The following is a 24,785-nucleotide window of genomic DNA, read 5'->3' as shown; positions in this document are numbered from 1 at the left end:
GGAATAAGGGATCTTTCGGAAAAGGCTTTATTTTCCAAAAGATCCCCGTCTAGACTGGCGCTTTTTGCCGGCAAAGCCCCGAGCCGGAAAAAAGCGGCAGCCATGTTTATGCAAATGAAGCGGGGAAGATTAAATCCCCGCTTCATTTGCAATTGCACTGTGTCTAATCTGCATCCCTTTTCCGCAAAAGGGGTGCAGTCTAGACACAGCCCAAGAGTAAAAGCATAACAATGGGTAGTGAATGCTTTGGAAGAAAGTACAAGGAAAGGTACCAAATGTGTCATTAGAGCATAAACTGATATGTACGGTGTATATCATAGATTGTTCATTTATGTCTATAAATATTGGGGTACCTCGACTTAATTCTTTGGCCAGTCTAGGGGGCAATAGGGGGCAAGATATACTGAAGGGGTGTACAAAAATGCACTCGGCCAAATGTTTATCATCACTGATGGAGCAGGAGACCTGTCAGGATGTCACACCAATGAATCCTGAATTTACCATATAGCTGTCCTGAACTACTACAGCGGTCAAGTTAAAATGTGCCCCAACGGGTTTTTATGTGTTGCCATTTCAAATATCTGATTTGAGTCCTTTAATCCTTTGTTGTGGAGACTGTCCAGTTTGACCAGTATACGTGGCAGAGGGGCATTGCTGGCACCTGATGACACAGATCACATTAGTGGATGTGCCATTGTATGAGCCTCAGATGTGGTGACTGATGTGGTTAGGTCCTGTGGTGATGTCTCTGGAAGGACACCACTGGTCAGAACCTAAAGCCCCTGATGTAGATCCCTCCAGTGCATTATTAACAATATACACCCAATCCTGGAAAATGACCCCTCACTCTCACAGGACTTGGGGGACAATCTAATCCTCATTTACAGATAACCCCCTAATCGCAAACAATTTTTTTCCAGCAACCATGCAGCAAACATCCATCATGCTCATCCAGAAACCCACTCCTGCAATAAACTCTGGTACTAACTCTGTCCACACATATATGTTTTCCCTGTTTTTTTCCTTCTCTTTCCCTCCTCATCCTCCCTACTCTATTTTCTGCTATTTGTACCCTGGATGCCTTTAACTCCATTCATCTGAAGAAGTGGATTATACCCATGAAAACTCATGATACCATCTACATTTTTGTTAGTCTCTAAGGAGCTGCAGGACTATTCATTTTTTACAGTTTTTTCAATTAGTTTAGTTTCTCACTGAACAATTATAGGAAAAAAATCTCCATTATCTCTGTTTCTCTTTATTGGATAGTCTCTTATTGTGACACCTACCCAGTCCACTCTGATGATGGTGACAAATGCTTCATTTTGTCCATTTCTTCCATAACCATCTTCATGCCCTATTCTATGCCTAGAGCATCCTTCCTAAACTGTTCTGCTCTTAAAATCCACTTCTGTCACAGAGCCAAGACTTGTTCATTCTATTCCACATGTTTTCTGAACTTGTTTGTGTAGTACTCTAGCCTTAAACATATTGGCGATGCCTCTCGTTCCTTCTTTTCTTCCCTCTGCTGGCTTGCTACCATCTGTGATGCTGGCAGATTAGTTGCCAGCTCGTGCCAGGGCCCAAGGCTTCTGTGAGCACTGACAAATGCATAGCTGGAAACCTGCCTGGCTTACCTGTGGGAAAGTACAGTTAAAATGTACATTAGTGTTTATAAAAATATTTTCCATGTTTAGGCTTTGTGGAATGCTTATAAGATGCTGCCTGAATAATCCTATTAATATTATTTGTATCTCATGATATAAAGTTATATTGAGTGAGGGCACTCTAACCCTCTGTAATTGTGTAACTTCTCCAAAGAGAAGGGAAAAAAGCCATAATTAAGGTGAAGAGCTTGACCTGAGCCCCTCAACAGTCCAAACATATTAAGGAGACCTCAGGGTATGTCTACACTACCCTCCTAATTTGAACTAGGAGGGTAATGTAGGCATACCGCACTTGCAAATGAAGCCCGGGATTTGAATTTCCCGGGCTTCATTTGCAGAAAGCCGGCCGGTGCCATTTTTAAATGCCGGCAGTTCGAACCCCGTGCCGCGCGGCTACACGTGGAATGAGGAGTAACGGTAGTTTGAACTAGGAAGCCTAGTTCGAACTACCTAGTTCGTGCCGCGTGTAGCCGCGCGGCACAGGGTTTGAACAAGCGGGGATTTAAAAATGGCGGAGCCCCGCTTATGCAAATGAAGCCCGGGAAATTCAAATCCCGGGTTTCATTTGCAAGTGCGGTATGCCTACATTACCCCGCTAGTTCGAACTAGCGGGGTAGTGTAGACATACCCCTACTTACATAAATATTCAATGTTATATTAATTCCAACACTCCTTTGGGATTCTAATGGCAGAGTGGTGTTTGTCTGTTCCCCACATTTTTGTCAGTATACATTAAACCTACAACACACAACAACATTTCCATCTGCTCTCAAGATACCATCCTCTACCCTAACCTATTGCAGTTGACCAGATACCAACACAGTGTATACAATAATAATACAAAGATTAGGGGGTCCCACAACTCTATTCCAAGGTATTGGAAGACACTTCAAAATCATCTCAACTCTGATCTGAATCACGTGGACTGTTCCTCCCACTCCCAAGTCATGTAATAACCCTGTCATGTGGGCATGATTTACTGTGCAAAAGTCTCTGTGGATATAAACTGGCACACCTTGACTTTAGTAGATTCTAGGGATATGCATGGTCAGCCAGTTAACTGATAGAAGCTGGAGCAGCTCCCCATCCACCACGGGCAGAGAGCTGCTCCAGCCCCATGGGGCCCACCACAAACAAGGGCTGCTCCAGTTGGCTAGAGCAGCCCTAGTCTGTGGCAAGGGGGCTGGCTGCTTCAGCCCATCCATGGCAGGCAGGGGACTGCTCCACCTCAGTGGGGTAGCTTCCTACCTGCTCTCCTTTTATCAGTTTAACTAACCAATTAAATAGGAGGTTAACCATAATGTTTAACTAGTTAACTAATTAAATGGGATTTTACATCCCTAGTAAATCTCTAAGCCAGCTAGAGATCTGCTATTTCACGCTAGGTCATATAGCAGTGAGGGTTCAGATTATTATATTGTATAGTGCTTTCAAGAGTTTGCTTTGCCTTGTAAACCCCAAAGTTTCTCCTCACTTAAAAACCTGCAATATCAGATATAAAAGTACAATTGTCACAGCACACTATTACTGAAAAATTGCTCATTTCCCATTTTACCATACAATAAAATACATCAATAGAAATATAAATATTGTACTTGTATTCAGTGTATATAAAGAGCAGCATGATCAAGTCATCATCTCTGGCAGTGTTTCTTAAACTATGTTCCGTGGAACACTGATGTTCCATGAACAACTCGCAGGTGTACCATAACTGCTTTTTTGTTTTTGTCATAGGTGTTCCACGTAAAAAATATTATTGTTTGGTGTTCCGTGGTCTCAAAAAGTTTAAGGAACATTGATCTATGGGATTTTAGTTTGTACTGACTTCACAAGAGCTTTTTCTATAGCCTGTTGTAAAACTAGTCAAATATCTAGATGAGTTGAAGTGCCTCGGAAGACCTCTGGATACCCACAAGGTACACATGCCCATGGCTGAGGACCCCTAGTATAGTATGTCTGTGACACTGTGTGCCTCTTTGATTTAATTTCTGAATGTCCTGCCTGTGTGAATGAAGGATGGCGCACTAGTGCTCTGAGCTGCTGTGAGCTGTGCATGGGGAACAAGCAAATTTAATGATGGCTTTCTTCTTTAAATAAGTCAGTGTGTGGTTCTTTGTATGGAAAATCATAAAACTTGAAATATAAAGAAGGCAGTCTTGCTTGCTGGCTAGGGCACCAGGCTGAGAGCCAAGAGACCAGAGCTATAGTTCTAGCTCTGCTGCTGATCTGCTATGTGAAGTTGGATAAGTCACTTTGTACCATTACTTCCCCTCTATCACTCATCTGTTTCAAGTGTGGGCTATGGTGCTTAATGAAGTAGGGAAAAATGATGTGTTATTGCAGTGAAAATAATAATTAAAAATACAAAAAGCTGGACTAAAATTAGTAACACTTCATGGCATTTCTGTTAATTTTTCATATTTTCTGTGTTGATTTAGAAAATAAATTGAGGCCTTGAAAAATGTTAGTCAGCTCTGTATACAGAAAGAGGAAAGTGTGAGTGTTAAATGATTTTTTTGCTAAATGTATTACTTAAATTAAGAAACTATTTTGTAGATAAGATGCTAATTGACATCCAATGCTTTATAATAATTATGCAGTGTAATCTAATATAATGATGTTTTATTCCCTCAGCACTTACACAGAATACAACTGTTTGCCCTGCAGCATTTGTTTTAATTATTCTGCTATTATGTACAACTTGCCAATTAGCCCGTCATAAGACGGGATTTTCGGGTCTTCTCTCCTGAGCTCTCTCGCTCTGTCTCTCTCTCTTCCTACTGCCTCACCCACACGCTCAGCAATCCTCCGCCTCCTGCCTCTCTTTCAATCTCTTTCTCTTCTCCCCCTCTCTCTTCTCCTCCTCCTCCTGCCCCCTTCCCCTTCCCCCCCACAATGGCACTTGGCTGAATGTTGCCTGCTCAGCCGGGCTGCTGTGAGGGAGGGGGCGGGGCGGTGATGTACTCGGCTGGGGCCAGGGCCGTGTACATCACTGCCCTCCCTTCTCCTTACACCTCGGGGGAGCCCAAACAGCCCCTTGCGCTGCTGGCTCCCCCGACGGCCTGGCTGAGGGGCGCAGCACTCAGCTGAGTGCCAGAGCGGGAGGGGAAGGGGGGCGGTGACATACATCGCCCCGTCCCCTGGCCGTGTATGTAACTACCCCCCTTCCCCTCATTCCATGGTGGCTCGGCTGAGTGTTGCGTGCTCAGCCAGGCCGCCATGGGGAAGGAGAGGAGGGGCGGGGCAGTGACGTACATGGCCAGGGGGAGAGGCTGTCTATGTCACTGCCCCCCCACCCCTCTCCCGCGGCGGCCTGGCTGAGGGGCGCATCACTCAGTGCCACGGCAGGAGGAAAAAGAGGGGGCCGTGTACATCACTGCCCCGCCTCCCTTCCTGTCCCAGTGGGGGTGCAAGCTGCAGCAAGCAGCCTGTGGCTGCACCCGCCCCCCCCCACCAGGTCTGTTTCCCGCCTCCCTCTTCCCGTCCAGCCCTGCGGCCCCCGATCCCCCCCCAGCTCTGCTTCCCACCCCCTCTTCCTGCTGGCCAGCCCCACGGCCCCCTGGACATCCCCCTGCCAGCGCTGCTTCCCTCCCTCTTCCTCCGTGCCCCCCCATCCTCCCCTACATCCCCCGATTCCCCTCCCAGCTCTGCTTCCCACCCCCCTTCCGGCCAGCCCCGCTCCCTTCCCCTCCCTGCCTGGTGCCCCACCCCTTCCCCCCCTCCGTGGCACGCTGCGCTGCTCCCAGCTGAGCGGCGCTCCCGCCGGACTCCGGCGGGGGAGCAAGCGACAGCAAGCGGCCCTTTGGCTTGCCGCCCCAGGCCCAGCTGACCGCTGCTCCTGCCGAGCCCACCTGAGTGGCGCAGCGCGCCATGGAGGGAGGGGAAGGGGGCGGGGCGGGGCTGGCCAGAAGGGGGGTGGTAAGCAGAGCTGGGGGGGGGTTGGGAGCTGTGGGGCTGGAGGGGAGGATGGGAGAGGCCCGGAGGAAGGGGAGAGGGAAGCAGAGCTGGTGGGTGGGGGATATCCGGCGGGGCCGTGGGGCCCGAACCGCCAGGGAGCGAGGTGAAGGGGGGCGGGGCACTGACGTACACGGCCGGGGGCGTGGCCGTGTACATCAGCGTTACAGACGCACAGACACTGGGCTATTATATATATGATGCCACAATATGGTGCTAATAAAATAATGAGGTTTTCAAGGGTAACTGGCTGTGCTCCACATGACAGAGATCACTTAAGAAAATATTAATTATAGTGATATGGAGGCTTTTCCTTACTAGAGGACCTATTGCCTTCCATTTAGACTAAACAGGTTACCAAATGATGCCTTTTACTTAAATTTCTTTTGTATCCAAAGCCCATGGTACAAACTTCCCTATAATAAAAATTATACGTTTTAATGTTATATTTCACACATAATATTTTTATAAATCCTAATGGTCATATTAATCATATTTACACATCTTTTTATCCTTTTTCATTCCTCCTATTATAGTGCTCACTCTTACAAGAAGCATGCTCTTGATCAGAACCTGTTGATGGTAACCTGTTTTCTTAAAAATGTGCTGTCCTGCAATAATGAAGTGTTAATTACCACTGAAGTTACAAGTTAATTATTAAATACAAAATATAGATTACATTAGTATTGGTATCAAACTGTATTGGTTTAAATCATGAATCTCCTTGAATTAAAATATCTTGTAACTATTTGAGCAATGAAAGACGTAAATCCACATTTTTCTTGGCTTCAATACAAATTGTTACTCCTTTCGTAAATTGGCTAAAGTTATTGACCAGCCTGAAAACCTAGCTTCTGGAGGTCTGTCTTTGTAGTGAAGTGTTAGAGATGTTCCTACTCTCGCCCCCACAACCAATAGGAATATGTTAAGTGGAAGAAAAAAACCACAAAGACCTCTTCTCAATGTTTTTTCCTTATCTGTCTTTGGGTGAATTATTTAACTTTGTCTCCCTCCCACTGTAGAAAGAGTCAAGGCCCTACCTCTAAACTTGGCTAGGCAGCTGAACACTAGGAATTATGTCTAGTTATAATATTTTTTAAAATTATAATGAAAATGTGGGCTTAAACCTGTTACTTATATTGATTTCAAACATGATGGGGCCAGAAGGGATATTGGGCTCTTACGGTGTATCTTAAATATATTTGTGGCACCCATCATCATATTGTGAGTAAGGATGTAATAGTGTAGTTGATTAACTGATTAATAGATAAGCAAAAGCTTACAGGTTAATGCTGTAGACACATGCATTTGTTCCCACCTCCCCCGCCAGTAAATTTTTAGCAGGCTGGCCAGCAGCCCGGTTTAGTCCTGGCTTGCAAATGGTCCGGGACCTACCCCCGCTTGGCTCTGAATTTATAGAGTTATTATGAGGTAGGCGAGGAGGCAGCCTGACTAAGTTACAGCCCATACTGGGTTCAGGAGCTCAGACCCTCCCATACAGGGGCTGATGCCACCCCTGTATCAGAGGCAGCAGCACGGTACGACAGGCAGCTGGTCTGCGAGGGGAGCTGGTTTTTAAACTGGCTCCCCTCACAGACCATCTCTTGCCTGGCAACTCATGCTGCTGCCTCTGATACAGAGGCAGCAGCACGAAGTGGAAGGAAGGATGGTCCTCTGGAGTGGGGCCAGATTGCACTGGCTACCAGCCCCGCCCATGGGAACTATAGAATAGTCAAGTAACCAATAAGAATTCATGAAGTTATGCAACTATTCAATTAACTGATATTTAACATCTCTAACTGTGAGCACTTCACAGTCTCATATATTTATCATCACACTATGTCTGGGAGTTTAGAGACAGGCAGCTATCCCATCCATATAATGGAGCTCTGAGGTACGAAGATTAAGGGGTAGATTTTAGAATGCTATTTAGGCACTGAAAGATGCAGATTGGGAAAAATATAATAGATTTCTAAATTCCTTAAAAAAATCTGGCCCTAAATGACTTTCCCGGAGTTACTCTGAGCACCTCTGCTGGAGAAGAAATTGAACCTTTGTGTCTAAAGCTCCATCCTAGAGCACTAATCACTAGTGAGTTTGTTTTCTTTGCTGCTAGTCATATACATTGCCTTATGGTGGCCTAAGAAACCACTGATCTGTGGGTTTGTAGTATATTGACTTTCCTTCATGTATTCAGATATAATAGGAAAAACTTGTAGCACCTTAAAGACTAAAACAACATGTAGATAGTATCATGATGGTATCATGAGCTTTTGTGGGTACCACCCACAAAAGAAGATCTGCAGAAGTGGGTTGTGCCCATGAAAGCTCCTGATACCATCTATATGTTTTGTTAGTCTTTAAGATGCTACTAGACTATTTGTTGTTTTTTAAGTTTTTCTTGTTGCAGACTAACTCAGCTATCTCTCTGAAGCAACAGATATAATAGTCAGTTCATAAGTAGTTCCAGAACCTCCTTGCTGTTTAGAGTATATTTCCCCTAAGGATTATAATGGTGTCATCCTTAAGGGGAAAACATCTCTGCCTGTTTGTTCTCTGTCAAAATAACCATTATTAAAAATATGCAAAAGTCATATTAAATTGCAGATATAAATTCTAGAGAGCTATGATTGTACTCCCAGCTTTATTTTTATGAAGTTTGCAATAATAATGTTTTAATAGAAAATATTTTATGAAATATGCATTATGTGCCAAGCAAGAAGAAAGCAAATTGTTCTCAAATATAAAAATACTCTTATTAATCTACAGAGAATCCAGTTAATTTTTCATTAAAGCAAAATTTCAACTACCTCAATAACTTTAAAATGCAGACAATCAAAGATTGGCATGTGGGAGGAAGGTGGATGAAGTTCATTATCTATCTATAGTAGTATTTTCATGGAAATAATTGAATTAATAAGACAGCAAAGTTCTGTGGCATTTTAAAAAGACACTGTTTGGAAGTTAGCTAATGTTTAAAAAGTGTAGTGCAATATCTCTTAGTTGCTATACCAACTCGTGTGCTGTTTTTACAAATTGGCTGCGTCTAGACTGGCATGATTTTCCGCAAATGCTTTTAATGAAAAAATTTTTCTGTTAAAAGCATTTGCGGAAAAGGGCGTCTAGATTGGCACGGATGCTTTTGTGCAAAACTTGCCAGTCTAGACGCAGCCATTGAGTTTAAACTCATTTGCTTGAGTATCTGAGCTGTTTACCTCAAACATCTGGGGTAACTTTCAGTCTATTCCTCCTTCAGGAAGCCACCAGCATGATCATCTCTCTTCAGGTCTGCCAACAGGGGAGGAAGGGCACCCAGGTTCCGGCTGCCCCGGAGCTCAGGGGTTGAAATGGGCCTGGAGCTCCTGGCCACCACTGACTGTCAAGAGGAGGGAAGGTACAGTGTGCTAGCCCCTAGCACCCCCCCCCCCCTTTTGCCAGAAGCCCCACCCATTCCAGGAGACCAGAGCCAGCCTCCCCCTCCTTGCGTAGAGGCTGGAAATTCTGTTGCCCCCTGCCTCACTGATACCTATATCAGCCTCATTTAAAGTGGACAGCCAATATGAAATCAGATGTGGCTCAAAGGGAAATGGTTGAACCATGAGGAATAGTCAGGAGATCACAACATCTGCCTGAGAATGCTGACAGGATTTGGCTGTCCACCATTATGTCTGTCAGATTGTGCAGCAAATCACAAGTATAAGGACATTGTTCAGAAAGTCCTAGCTCAGGAGCTAACCAAATGAGAGCTTCCCAGGGTTGTGCATGCAGGGTGGGGGAGCAAGCAGGGGCACAAGACTGCAATCATCCTTGGGGACACAGAATTCCTCCAGCCCCATGGCTGCAGTGGCGAGTAGTGGAGAGAGAACAAGGTCCTGCTGGGCCACAGTGGGGGGAGGGAACAGTAAGTTCTGCGGGTTGGGGAGGAGAGGAAGGAAGAGCAATCTCAGGCTGGGGCTGTGGAGGGAAAAAGTGAGCTCCTCCTGGGGCCACAGACGGAGGGTACAAAATGTGTCTGTCCCCCCCCCCCCCCAGTCAAATTTTTATACACAGCCCTGGTCAAATTGCCAAGCTGCCTTCTGAATAACAACAGGTCAAGTCTTTGTGTATCTATCAATATCGGGAACGATAGCACAGCTGGACATATGGACTTCTCCATTTAACTTGACTGAAAAGCGTATATGTTTTAAATAGCTAGCTTAAATAATCAGAACTCAATTCTAAAACCCTTGCGTCTGATTTGTTTGGAGGAAGGGGGAGTGAGGAAATGAGGGTGATTTTAACTGTAACTGTAAACCAGTCCTTACTCCACCCACCTTGTCTTTCCTTAGAAGTAATTTCCAGCTCAGCTGACTTAAGCCCACTTATAATGTATTTTCTGTCACTTTTCTCTCATTTTAGAAAGTGTTCTATCCTAATTTATCTGAAATCTGACATCCAGTGACTAATTCCTTCAACTAGGGGAAAGTGTTCTTTGCTTTCAGTGAAAAAACCTCTCTTTCAAGCTGTTCCCCTGTTACAATTATAGTAATTTATTGTTCTGGTGCCTAAAGGCCCCAGACTTGTTGTGATGGGCTCTGTCAAACACATAAGCAAATTCTTTGGAGCAGGCACTGGCTCTTACAAGTGTAATAGCAATGTAGCCGTGTTAGTCTGGTCTAGCTGAAACAAAAAACAGAACTATGTAGCACTTTAAAGACTAACCAGATGATTTATTAGGTGATGAGCTTTCGTGGGCCAGACCCACTTCCTCAGGTCAAATAGTGAAAGAAAATTGGCATGACCATATATACCAAAGGATATAATAAAAAAATGAACACATATGAAAAGGACAAATCAAATTTCAGAACAGAGGGGGGATGAGGGGCAAAAAGGGGGGATGCGACAGACAGGGTGATGGGAGAACAAGGTAACAAAGTGATGCCAGCTGCCTAACCATGCTCAAACTATCCTGCCAGACGGGGATGCTTGAATGGTCTTCTATAGGAAGTCTTTGAGCTCAATATTATCTAAGATCATTTTTTAACTTTTAAAGTGAAAGACTACTCACTGTTATTACTATCCCTATACAAGTCTTTAAGATTAATTTTAAAGCTGAGGTATGAAGTTACTACTGCATCAATTAAAAGTAAGTTACACAAACAGCTCAGTTTTAAATGGAATTTTTAAATAAAAATCTTCAGTTAATGTAGTACTTATGAGAGGTGCTAGATTAATAGTACTGAGTCCTTTATTTAGTTCCAGGAAATGTAGTACAGCGCATATGGCAGAAGTCTAAACTTCCCTGTGCTGCCCCATCAACATATTTCTACCTTCATAGTTTTGTCTTTATTCTTTACACCCTGTCAAGTCTTTCTTTTTTTTAAAGTATTGCTGAATGCAGCTCTTGCACATTACAGGCTGCCCTGTAATTTTTATGAACACTTGTATCTTGGACTGATTATTGGTACGGTGTTCACTATGGCTTCATCTAGACTTCATCCCTCTGTTGACAGAGGGATGCAAATCAAGCACATCGAAATTGCTAATGAAGCAGGGATTTAAATATCCCACACTTCATTAGCATAAACATGGCCACCGCTTTTTTTGAAACAGTGTTTTCGAAAAAACCCAGCAATCTAGACATGGATCTGTTGACAATAAAGCCTTTTTTGACAGATCCTGTGTTCCTCACAAAATGAGGTTTACAGGATGTGTCGAAAAAGGCTTTATTTTCGACAGATTCGTGTCTAGACTTCTGGGTTTTTTCAAAAAAACTCTCTTTAAAAAAAAGTGGTGGCCATGTTTATGCTAATGAAGCATGAGATATTTAAATCCCTGCTTCATTAGCAATTTCAATGTCCCTAATCTACATCTCTCTGTTGACAGAGAGGTGTAGTCTAGACACTGATTTAGCTTGATGTGGGCCTTCCTGAAATACAGGTGGAAAGAAGACTGGTCCCAGAAAGATGACCATTAACGGGTATCAAAGATGAGCTAAGGCAGCGGTTTTCAAACTTGGGTCGTGACCCAGTACTGGGTTGTGGAATGTAAGGCACCGGATCACCTTGCTCACCCTCCCAGGGTCCCTGGTGGCTCTGGTCAGCACTGCAGACAGGTCATTAAAAGTCCGATCAGCATTGCTGCCTGGCTAAGGCTGGGTTGTGACCCGCCCTTTGGAAAGCACTGGTCTAGTCCCAGTATGTTCTCACACCGCACTGCACCCTGGAAGTGACCAGAAGCAGGTCCAGCTCCTCGGCAAGGGGGCCACAAGGTTCTGCACACTGCTCCTGCCCCGTCACCAACTCCACACTTGCATTGAGCAGTGCCTGTGGGCGAGAGCCACATGGAGCTGCCTGTGCGCCTCCACCCATGAGTTAGACCTGCTGCTGGCCACTTCTGGGGAGCAAAGTGGTCCATGTTGCCAGGAGAGGAAGCCTGCATTAGCTCTCCTGATGTGCCACTGACTGGGAGCTGCTAGTGGTAAGCCCACACCCTAGCCTCCAGTCTTGAACCCCCCCCAACCCAGAGCCCCCCTTCTGCACCCCAAGCCCCTCATCCCTGACCCCGCCACAGAATCTGAATGCCCATCCTAGAGTCCTGACGCCTCCCACACCTCAACACACCCGCTCTAGCCCAGAGACCCCTTCCAAACCTTGAGCCCCTCATTCCAGCCCTCAGCCCTGCAACGCCAGCCCTCTGCTTTCTCCCCTCCCCAGCTCCCACACCCCAAACCCCTCATCCCCAGCTCCACTGGGTCACAGGAATCAACAATTTCTTCAACGGGTTCTCCAGAAAAAAACGTTTGAAAACCACAGAGCTAAGGCACAATGTGAGAACTATTAGCTTTGCTGCCACACGCTGGCTGGAAACCAGAGCCAGAACTCTTGAGAATGAGAATGGAGAAATGATCAAAGCACAGTAAACACAAGGACTGTGTCTAGACTGCATCCCTTTAACGTAAAAGGGATGCAAATTAGACACATCGCAATTGCAAATGAAGCGGGGATTTAAATCCCCCCGCTTCATTTGCATAAACATGGCTGCCGCTTTTTTCCGGCTCGGAGCTTTGCCAGGAAAAAGCACCAATCTAGATGGGGATCTTTCGGAAAATAAAGCCTTTTCCGAAAGAACCCTTATTCCTGATTTTAAGAGGAATAAAGGATCTTTCGGAAAAGGCTTTATTTTCCGAAAGATCCCCATCTAGACTGGCGCTTTTTTCCGGCAAAGCTCCGAGCCGGAAAAAAGCGGCAGCCATGTTTATGCAAATGAAGCGGGGGGGATTTAAATCCCCGCTTCATTTGCAATTGCAATGTGTCTAATTTTATCCCTTTTACGGAAAAGGGATGCAGTCTAGACACAGACAAGAGGAAAAGGGGTCTGGATGCGATTTAAAGGCCATGGTCACTAAAGTGGAGGAATAATATACAGAAGCCCATTGGGGACATCAGGAGAAACTGGGCCTGCATGGGATGCATCACCAGTGTGATGCCTGAAGGGAAGAACTGCAGGTGTCTGATTTTGGTCAGACAGGAACAGGTATGGATATACAAGATACTACAGACCTGGTTTAAAAGTGGTAGAGTTGCATGGTTCTATCCTAAGACAAGTAAGGTATGAAGTGTAAGATCTGAACTGGGTACACGTGAGAGACAGAGAAGTACAGCTTCCCTTGTATCCACTGAACAGTGAGGGCTAAAATAATTTCATATAAGCCACAGAAGAACAATCTGATAGTGATTTTCAGCTACAATTCATCTGAACTGTACTAATCAGTGACATAGATCAAAGGCTGTGTTCCAATACCAGTCCAAAATCATTTCTCTCCAAAGGAAAAGGTTATCTATATTCTACCTCATTTTACTTACAATGTAGTTCTGGTTATATAAATCAGGCTGCTTCCATATGCATGTGAAAACAGAATTAGCTCTCCAAACTGTGCTTTTTTGATTATATGTCTTTCATGCTATTTATACCAATTTGTACAAGGGATGATTTAGACGACCTTCTCTTGCTTCATATAGAACTGTGGTACCAACCAGTCAATCGTGATCAACTGGTTAATCGGGGTGACACTGCTAGTCAATTGTGAGGCAGTGTTCCCAGCCCCCCATTGCTGGTGCTACAGCCTTCTGCAAATATAGAGTTAGCTCCGGCTTCCTGCAGCATGGGGGGAAGTCCCGCACCTCTGCACCAGATCCAGAGTTGGATCTGGCGCGGAGCCTCCAGACTTCCCCCCACGCCACAGGAAGGAAGGCAGGCAGCACAGGGAAGAAAAGGAAGACAAGAAAGTGCACACTCCTCCCCTGCCCACAACAGCACACCCACTTTCTTGTCTTCCGTTCCTTCCCTCTGCTCTGTGGAGGCGGAGAAGGGGATAGTTAAGATGGCAGCACAGGATCTGGAATAGTTGGATTTTTTAAAGGAGCTGCATGTGTGCTTCTTCCAGTGCCACCTGAAGCAGGGCCGGCCTTAGGCCGATTCAGCCGATTCCCCAGCGTAGAGCCCCGTGCCTAGGGAAATGACACGATGCTTGTATGGGGCCCCCAGGCACACGGCGCATGCACCGTGCGTCCAGGGGGCAACGCTTGCGTTATACTCCCGGGACACTGCGCATGTGTCATGACATTCGGGACGCATGGCACATGCATCCTCACCTCCACAAGCCTGCAGCTTGCTCCAGCTCCCCAATTCTTCACCTGACCCCAACACTCTCCAGCCTGGAGTCCCTTCACTGAGCCAGAATCCCCCTTCTCCACCTCCTGAAACCAGATTCCTTCCCAGAGCTTGTACCTCTCACCCCTTCCCACACCCAAATCCCTCCTTCCCACCCCAGAGCCCGCACCTCCTGTCTCAACCTAGTGAGAATGAGTAAGAGCTAAGGACAGCAAATAGTGGAGAGGAGGGTAATGGAGAGCACGGGGCCTCAAGGAAGGGGTAGGGACTTAGGAAAGGGATGGGGTAGATCTTCGCTTGTCCTGACATTTAAAAATTGATCTTGAGTGTAAAAAGTTTGGAGACCGCTGATATAGAAAATTGCTATTTTCCAAACTTCACTGTAAACAGACTGACTCAGCTGCCCCTCTGAAGCTTTTGTAAAATGTAAGTAGAGGCAGTCCCCGGGTTACGCGGATCCGACTTATGTCGGATCTGTACTTACGAACGGGGCTTTTCTCGCCCCGGAGGATGAGGGCGGCAGGACCGTCCAGGTCCTCCAGGGTGAGAAAAGCTGCTCTGCGTCTCCCTGGTCTGCTGGGGGGGGACCCCCAGCAGACCAGGGAGACGTGGAGCAAAGCCGCGGAGGACACGGGTGGCGGGACCGCGGCGTGTTTCGGTCCCGCCGCCCACGTCTCCCTGGTCTGCTGGGGGGGGGCAGGGCGCAGCTAGTGTGCCCCCCCCCCAGCAGACCAGGCTTTTCTCGCGGACGCCTGGGACAGAGCAGCTGGGGCGCTGCCGGTTGGTCCCGCAGCGCCGCTCCTCGGCGCTACTGGACCAACCCGGCAGCACCCCAGCTGCTCTGCCCCAGGCGTCCTGATTCAGTCACTGCTGGTCAGTTTCAGCAGCGGCTGAATCAGGACGCCTGGGGCAGAACACCCCAGCTGCTCTGCCCCAGGCGTCCCCAAGTCAGCTGCTGCTGAAACTGACCAGCGGCTGACTACAGGAAGCCCGAGGCAGAGTTGCTCTTCCCCGGGCTTCCTGGAATCAGCCGCTGGTCAGTTTCAGCAGCAGCTGACTTGGGGACACCTGGGGTAGAGCAGTTGGGGTGCTGCTGGGTTGGTCCCTGCAGTGCCAAGGTGCAGCGCTGTGGGGACCCACCCTGCAGCGCCCCAGCTGCTCTGTCCCAGGCGTCCAGATTCAGCTGCTGTTGAAACTGATCAGCAGCTGATTCCAGGAAGCCCGGGGCAGAGAAACTCTGCCTCGGGCTTCCTGTAGTCAGCCGCTGGTCAGTTTCAGCAGCGGCTGAATCTGGACGCCAGTTCCGACTTACGTACAAATTCAACTTAAGAACAAACCTACAGTCCCTATCTTGTATGTAACCCGGGGACTGCCTGTACATCTTCTCTTTGTTGAACCTTAACCAAGCAAGAGATGAGGAAGAAAGATTGCCTAGTAATTGTTTACCTTTTGACCTTAGTTCAGGACAGAAGAAAACATTTTGGAAAACTGTCACTGTGGAAGTAACTGATTCCCGAGACTGCAACAGAGGAGCTTTTTAGACCTTCCTGTTGCATGAGTGGATGGAATTATAAGCTTCTTTCATGAGTTTATTTAATTCTCCTCCTGCTAACAGTACTTAACTCCCACATACTATTTACAACCTATTCGTATTTGAATGTAACAATGTTGTGACTTGGAAACTAAGCTGTTTAGCCTTTCAAGAGGCTTTCAGAAATCCTGCATGTCAACAAAGTTCAGATTTTAAAAAAGTAATCTTTTTATAATTTAGATTACTGTAAGCTGTGAAAATCTCCCCCATGTTATTAGTATGAGGATTTAACAAAATATTATACACAAGAGCTGTGAGAGCAATCTTTCAGATACTGCTCTGATAAAGACTAGTCTAAGCATGTTGACATTTCATAATTAAAACCATATCCAATTTCTACATCTATAACAGAAAAAAATGTTGAAGAAAAAGGCCATTGAAGCAAAATGGTATAATCCAATGTTTCCCATAGTGGAGACTGCTCCCCTACAGGGAATGAAGGACCTGAACTGTTAACTAGAGATTGACTTCTTACTTCATTATTTTTAATTGAAAGTGGTGACTCTGGAAGTTATAGTTGAGAAGGAATATGGGAGAGGAGGGGGAGTGACCAAAGTGGTGGTGTCATCTGAGTTTGCAGTGAACTTGAAAAAATAGCTCTGAAGTGATCTTTCGCTTCATTTCACCTGCTAATTCAGGTGTCAGTTATTCTTCAAATATTAGCATCGTTAATTATTTCATTGCTCACCGAAGAGTATTTTTTTAAAGAGAGAAAGTATCATATTATGGATATCAACCCAATATACTCTGAGTGATAGCTGATTTTACACCTGGCAGAATCAATAGGGCTTTGAGCTGTTTCGTTTTCCTAAGGAGGGATTCAGTTTCCAAAAGATGGAGAAATGGTGGCAGACTCCTTCCAGAAACTTCAGATCCTACCACAAGGGAATAAAATACACTTACAATGCACTGACTTAGAAGTCACACACAGTGGACTCACTGATACCACAAACCAGTCTACATAGGGTGCTGCTACACTAGAAAACTTACTGGCTATTTTTAATGCCAACAGTGAAAGCACTAGCCTAGATTAAGCTAAAGCATATTTTACTACTCTCATGGAAATGTTTGTGGCCAGTGGACATCTGTTCTCCGCGTCTATGTATATATGAAAACTTCCTCAGGTTGGTAAGTAAGATAGGAACTTAGTCAGCTTTAAGGAAATCTGAGGTGCTGTCACATCTGGCACTAAAGACACCAGCACCAACAAAAGACACAGAAGCACCACTGCAACCATCAGAATCTCGGCACGCAGTGGCACCCAATCACATCTCGGCACTGCAAGTGCCAAAGGTGAGACCACATGAACCAGAGCCCTGGCATCGAGCATCACAATCGCTAGTGCCAATGGTCAGAATGCCTCTGCATTCACCTCAGATTCAGGTACCTAATCCACACCAGCATTCCTCTGAAAATATTTCATTCTTCCCTACGTTATCATCTCCAGGTACTGGTCCTGGCACTGGACATGAGAGCAGTTTTTCCTCCTAGCAGTCGTCACCAACTGGTTCAGTGAGTTCCTGGTGCTCAAACATACACAAATCACCATACCACCAAACTCAATATCCTTGGTTCAGTCACCCAGGGCCATAGCTCAACAATACCAACATCAGTGACCACCCTCGGAATCATGGGGTCAATATCACTCTCAACCACCACATCAGCACTGATCTCATCAGTCAACTGTGGCTACCCCAATATGCATGTCGGCGAGGTCTCCTCCGCAGACTGCTCAATTGTCTTCAACCCATCCTCCTCCCTCTCCATGACTCAGACAGGTTCTGTTGAGGAAAATGTTGATTTACCTCTGTCAGATTTGGATAGCTCGTCTTCACTACAGCAGTCCTCATTGTCCCCTGATGAAGCAGTGTTTCCGTTCTCCTCTTCTCCTCCAGCTGACAACCTGAAACAAATTCAGGAATTATTCGAAAGGGTAGCACAGTCACAAGACATAGCCCTACAGGAGGTGCAAGAAAAGCAGCACAACTGCTAAAAATTCTTCAAGATACCACTACCCATAAATGAAGCCATCATGGAGCCATCAAAAACCATATGGTAAATACCAGCCTCTCTGCCACTCACCAACCATAGGGTCGGTACAAAATACTTTGTCCCGGCTAAAGGGATGGATTTTCTTTTCTCTCACCCCCAGCCAAACTCATTGGTTGGAGATTCCATTCACCACCTCTTGAGACAACTACAGTTCTAATCAATGCCCCAGAATAAGAATCACAAAAGGCTCAACATTTTTGGGAGAAAAGTCTATTCACCAGCTACACTCCAGTTTAAAATGTCTAATTATACAGCCCTCCTGGCTAATTTATGATTACTTTAATAATACCAGGCTACAAGAGCTGCTAAATGACATTCCAGAACAAAAGAGGCCTCAACTGCAGTCCATCATGAAAGAGGGACAATCCATTGCCCACATGGCACTTCAAGCATCAATGAACATAGCAGATATGGCAGCCCAATCAACCACAACTGCGATCGTTATTCACCACACTTCTTGGTTGTGGTCATCTGGTGTTTCCAAGGTTCTGAAAACTAAAGTGGAGGACTTAGAATCATAGAACTGGAAGAGACTTCAGAAGGTCATCAAGTCCAGCCCCCTGCTCTAGGCAGGACCAATTCCAACTAAATCAACCCGGCCAGGGCTTTGTCAAGCCGAGACTTAAACACCTCTAGGGATGGAGACTCCACTACTTCCCTAGGTAACCCATTCCAGTGCTTCACCACCCTCCTAGTGAAATAGTTTTTCCTAATATCCAACCTGGACCTCTCCCACCACAACTTGAGACCATTGCTCCTTGTTCTGCCATGTGTCACTACTGAGAACAGCCTCTCTCAATCCTCTTTGGAACCTCCCTTCAGGAAGTTGAAGGCTGCTATCAAATCCCCCATCACTCTTCGCTTCTGCAGACTAAACAGACCCAAGTCCCTCAGCCTCTACTCATAAGTCTATGCTCCAGCCCCATAATCATTTTGGTTGCCCTCCGCTGGACCCTGTCCAGTGCGTCCACATCCTTTTTGTAGTGGGGGGCCCAGAACTGGACACAATACTCCAGATGCGGCCTCACCAAAGCCGAATAAAGGGGAATGATGACATCTCTGGATCTGCTGGCAATGCTCCTCTTAATGCAACCTAATATGCCATTAGCCTTCTTGGCTACAAGGGCACACTGTTGACTCTAGCTTCTCATCCACTGTAACCCCAAGGTCTTTTTCTGCAGAACTACTACTTAACCGGTTGGTCCCCAGCTTGTAACTATGCTTGGGATTCTTCCATCCCAAGTGCAGGACTCTACACTTGTCCTTGTTGAACCTCATCAGATTTCTTGTGGCCCAATCCTCCAATTTGTCTAAGTCATTCTGTACCCTATCTCTGCCCTTAAGCGTATCTACCTCTCCCCCCAGCTTAGTGTCATCTGCAAACTTGCTGAGGGTGCAATCCATCCCCTCATCCAGCTCATTAATAAAGATATTGAACAAAACCGGTCCTAGAACCGAACCTTGGGGCACACCGCTAGAAACCGACCGCCATCCTGACATAGAGCCATTGATCACTACCCGCTGGGCCCGGCCTTCTAGCCATCTTTCTATTCATCTTACCGTCCATTTATCCAATCCACAATCCCTTAACTTGCTGGCAAGAATATTGTGGGAGACTGTCAGGGGTTCTGTCAGGGGTCCGCACCCCAGTGTGCCTCAGTGCCCCCTGACTGTCCTCATCTAGCCCCTCACAGGGCAAGTTACAGTCTGTATGGGATGCTCATCATAGGCATTTGGGATTATCTCCGCGGCCCCGCTTACCTAAGCCAGGCTGTGATCTGCCTCCAAGCCCGGTCCTTGCCTCCGGCCCCTCGTCAGGGTAGCCTTAGCTGGCCTTCTTCCAGCCCTTGCTGGCTATCCCCAGCGGAGTTCCCTCCTGGGAGCTCCTGCTTCCTCCACAGTCAGCCCCTCCCTGGCCTCTCTCTCTCCCTGAGCAACCTGGGCTTCTCTATATATACGTGCCAGCTGTGCTCATACTCGCCCTAATGGGTTCAGCTGGCTTCTACCAGCCACTCGTGCAGTCCTGGATCTTTGCCAGCTGGGCTCTCTCTAGTCCTAACTAGCTCCCGCTGGTCTCCTTTCTGCTAGCCCCGGCTCCGGGCCGGAGTCCTGGTGTTAAAGGGCCAGTGCAGGGCAGGCGCCCTGTCACACAGACCATATCAAAAGCCTTGCTAAAGTCAAGGTATATCACATCCACTGACTTCCCCATGTCCACCGAACCAGTTACCTCATCATAGAAGCTAGTAAGATTGGTCAGGCACGACTTGCCCTTTGTGAATCCATGCTGACTATTCCTAATCACTTTCCTCTCATCCAAGTGCCTCAATATGGATTCCTTAAGGATCCCTTCCATGATTTTTCCAGGAACCGAGGTAAGACTGACCGGCCTATAGTTTCCTGGATCATCCTTCTTCCCTTTTTTGAAGATGGGCACTACATTTGCCTTTTTCCAGTCATCCGGGATTTCTCCCGATCTCCACGACTTTTCAAAGATAATAGCCAAAGGCTCCACAATGACATTTGCCAACTCCCTCAGTACCCTCGGATGCACTAAGTCCGGACCCATGGATTTATGTACATTTAGCTTTTCTAAATAGTTCCTAACCTGTTCTTTACCCACCACGGGCTGTCCATCTTCATCCCATCTTGTGTCACTCGGTGCAGAAGTCCAGGAGCCGACCTTGTCCGTGAATACAGAGGCAAAGAAAGCATTGAGTACTTCAGCTTTCCCCACATCATCTGTCACTAGGTTACCTCCTTCATCCATTAGGGGCCGCACACCCTCTCTGATCACCTTCTTCTTGTTAACATGCCTGTAGAAACCTTTCTTGTTATCCTTCACATCCTTAGCCAGTCGCAATTCCATTCGCGCTTTCGCCTTCCTGATAACCCCCCGGCATTCTCGAGCTATACCTTTAAACTCCTCCCTGGTCATTTGTCCAAGTTTCCACTCTTTGTAAGCTTCCTTTTTCTGCTTAAGTTCACCAAGGATTTCCCCTGTGCCCTTTGACAAAGCTCAGTTTTTGGCAGCAAAGACCGATGAAGTACTCCACTCAATGAAAGATTTGCACACAACCCTCCAGACATGTGGAATGTATATACCATGCAATAAGAGGAGCAGATACACCCCATGCCAAAGATCAAGGGACAACTCCTACCAGAGACAACATTAGAGGCCATTTGACCACAGGTAGAAACAACTGACCAATGGTAGAAAGGCACAACATACCCAAACATCCGTGCCCCAATCTGCTGCACCCAAGTAGCAAATTAGAAGTTGTGGTTGAGGGCATGAGCAATCACCCTCTAGTTCTGGTTCATACCATCTGCATGTTCCACCATAGGTTGAGACCCTTTTACCACCAATGGGCTTTTATAACTATGGACCTCAAAATTATAAGAACTGGGTACATCATCTCCTTTACATCTATACCCCCTACCCACCTTCCTTTCCTGTCCCTCTTCAGGGACCCTTCTCATGAGCCCCATTCTACAAGCAGAAGCTCAAAAACTACTCAGCCTAGGGGACATAGGGCAAGTTTCCCCAGAGTTCCATCGAAGACAGTTCTATTCTAACTATTTCTTCACTTCCAAAAAGTCGGGGGGATGGAGATCAATCTTAGATATCGGGAAACTCAATAAGTTTGTATGCAACAAGAAGTTCAGGCTGGTAACTTTGGGAATCATCATTCTGGCACTGGACGAGTGGGGCTGATTCTCATCCCTCAACCTCCAAGATGTGTATTTTCATATAACAATACACCTGGCTTTCAGGAGGCTCTTCCAGTTTGTGGTGGGTAAAGAACATTACCAATATTGTGTCCTCTTGTTCAAACTATTGACAGCACCACATGTGTTTTCCAAGACCTTGGCAGCAGTCACAGTCTTCTCCAGAAAATGAGGAGTTATTATATTCCCATACCTCAATGATTGCTTGATCCAGGGGTCCTCTTGACAACACACACAATGATCGTAACAGATCTTACCCAAGACATTTTTATTTAATAAATGGATAGAAATCTATTCTGGATTCCACCCAGAGAATAGCAGTCATTGAAGCACTACTGGATTCTATGGTGGCCAGAGCGTTTCTCCTGTTGAGCTGTTTCCAGACCCTGTGCATTCTACAGGAGCCGATGACAATCATCCGCACATGTTTATAGGCCCTAGGGCACATGGCAGCCATGACCTTCATGGTATCCCTTGCGAGACTGCACATGAGATGCCTACAGACCTGGCTGACATCCGTGTACATTCCCAAACAACACAGCCTTGCCAAGTGGGTTACCCCCACAGTGTTAGTGCTGACATCGCTGCAATGGTGGACCTGCCCACACAATCTTCTCTCCATAGTTTCCTTCCATAGTGCCCAGACCCCTCACAGACAATCACCACAGATGCTTCCCTTCTAGACTGGGGTGCTCACTACGGATACCACATGGTACAGTACAGATGTCACACCTAGAGACAAGACTGCACATAAATATTTTGGAATTCCGGGTGGTTTGCAACATTTGTCTCCATTTCCTACCAGTCCTCCAGGGCCATAGCATATGTGTCATCATGCACAACACTTCATGTATGTATGTATTACATCAGTAGAGGGTGGGGGGGTGTGCCCAATCACACTCACCATGTGCTGAGGCAAAGAGGTTCTGGAACTGGTGAGTGAAGAACAACATTACACTGACCACTATGTACATATCAGGTCAAAAGAATACTAGGGTATGTCTACACTACCCTCCTAGTTCGAACTAGGAGGGTAATGTAGGCATACCGCACTTGCAAATGAAGCCCGGGATTTGAATTTCCCAGGTTTCATTTGCATAAGCGGGGAGCTGCCATTTTTAAAACCCCGCTGGTTCGAACCCCGTGCAGCGCAGCTACACGGGGCTCGAACTAGGTAGTTCGGACTAGGCTCGTTCCACGAGGTGTACTGGTAGTTCGGAGTAGGAAGCCTAGTCCGAACTACCTAGTTCGAGCCCCGTGTAGCCGTGCTGCACGGGGTTCGAACCAGCGGGGTTTTAAAAATGGCGGCTCCCCGCTTATGCAAATGAAGCCCGGGAAATTCAAATCCCGGGCTTCATTTGCAAGTGCGGTATGCCTACATTACCCCGCTAGTTCGAACTAGCGGGGTAGTGTAGACATACCCCTAGAGTACACAAACTGAGCAGAAAATTTTCCCAACAGCACAATTGGGAGCTCAGCCTCAAAATCATCCTACCTATTTCTCGATAGTGGGGGTTTCCAGTCATAGACCTCATCACCACAACAATCAACAGCAAATGTCACCACTTCTGCTCCCAAGGAGGCCAAGGCAAACATTTAGCAGGAGATACTTTCACCATACCATGGATGTCTCCTCTCTTATATGTATTCTCCCCCAATTCCCCTGATCTCCAGGGTAATCCTCAAGATCCAAACAGACGGAGTGAAGGTCACCTTAATAGTGTCATATCGGCCAAGACAGCATTGGTTTCCTTGTCTCCATTACCTGTCAGTCACCAAGCCCATTCCACTTCCTATCACTTCGCAATTGCTAACTCAACCCAGTGGACAAACCTACCGTCTGAACCGTCAGACTCTGAAACTCTCAGCCTCGCTTCTCCATGGTTCCAGAATGATGAACTTACTTGCTCCCAGAGAGTGAAACAGATCCTCCTCAGCAGTTGTCACCCTTCTGCAAGGTATACCTATCAAAACACATGGAAAACATTTCAGGAATGGTATAGTTCACACCATCTACGAGCACACTTCTCCTCAATACCTACCATACTCAAATTTTTAATGGATCTCAGTGATGCAGGGCTCTCCATCAGCTCCATAAGAGTCCATCTCTCTGCCATCATGGTCTTCCATGAGCCAGTAAACAATGTCTCGGTGTTTGCTCACCAGATCACCAAGCAGTTCCTAGCTGGCCTATCAAAAGCACGCCTACGCTTACACCCACTTATTCCACAATAAGATCTAAAACTGTGTTGGACTCCATTAACAAGACCACCTTTTGAATCATTAGTGACAGCCTCACTGCAACATATGTCCATGAAGGCGTCCTTCCTTATTTCTGTCACATCCGTATGATGGGTAGGTGAGATTGCAGCCCTTGTGATGGGTCCACTTATTCACTCTTCACCAATAACAAGATTATCCTCAGACCCCATCCTAAGTTTTTACCAAAGGCCATTTCTGTTTTCCATATCAACAAGCCCATTTACTTACCCACTTACCATCCAAAGACCTATAACTCCCCGATGGAGGCCCCATTACACATCCTCAATACAAGAAGGGCACTCGTTTCTTACATAGATAGGACTAAGCCTTTCAGAAAATCTAAGAGGCTTTTTATATCCATGTCCAGTCCTACCAAAGGAACAGCTGTCTCCGCACAAAGCATATCCAGATAGATATAAACTTGCATAAATACCTGCTACAGACTCTGAAACAAAGAGCCACTGCAGCCGGTCACTGCACATTCCACCAGAGTGATGGCTGTATCAATTGCCTTTTTACTACTAACTGATCTCTGCAGGGCAGCTACGAAGTCTTCATCACATACTTTTGCACAACATTATCAAGGACCAGAACCTACCCTGTCCATGGGTGACACTGGCTTTGTTTCTCCTAGCAGATGACTCCAAAGACCCACTGCCACAACTGTGGCTACTGTTTTTTAGTCACCTGAGTGGAACACCCACAGTGATACCAGTCGAAGAAGGAGAAAAAGAAGTTACTCACCTTGTTCAGTAATGATAGTTCTTCGAGATGTGTGTCCCTTTGGGTGCTCCACCACCCTGCCTTCCTTTGCTTTACTTTGGAGTCCATTATAGGATTTCCAGTAGAAAAAGAACTCACGCCGTGCACGTATCTAA

General features: G+C 46.4%; 1 protein-coding gene and 1 long non-coding RNA gene across 3 annotated transcripts in view; one reads left to right on the top strand and one right to left on the bottom strand.

Annotated features, from left to right (window-relative positions):
- Positions 1 to 24,785, top strand: part of CLSTN2 (calsyntenin 2) — an 824,440-nt gene that overhangs the window by 170,679 nt on the left and 628,976 nt on the right. The window lies entirely within an intron of this gene.
- On the bottom strand, positions 1,426 to 23,612 carry LOC142830845 (uncharacterized). 2 transcript variants are annotated; one of them, XR_012906368.2, is made up of 3 exons: positions 23,550 to 23,612; positions 17,670 to 17,767; positions 1,426 to 1,637 (listed from the first exon to the last, which is right to left on the bottom strand). It is a non-coding gene; the product is annotated as an uncharacterized LOC142830845 (long non-coding RNA). The 2 variants fall into 2 exon arrangements; XR_012906369.2 differs by lacking the exon at positions 23,550 to 23,612 and adding an exon at positions 19,678 to 19,850.

Source organism: Pelodiscus sinensis, chromosome 10 (genome assembly GCF_052426305.1).
Source record: "Pelodiscus sinensis isolate ZL-2025 chromosome 10, ASM5242630v1, whole genome shotgun sequence".
NCBI classification, from domain to species: Eukaryota; Metazoa; Chordata; order Testudines; family Trionychidae; genus Pelodiscus; species Pelodiscus sinensis.
This window is presented reverse-complemented; position numbering and strand designations above follow the sequence as displayed.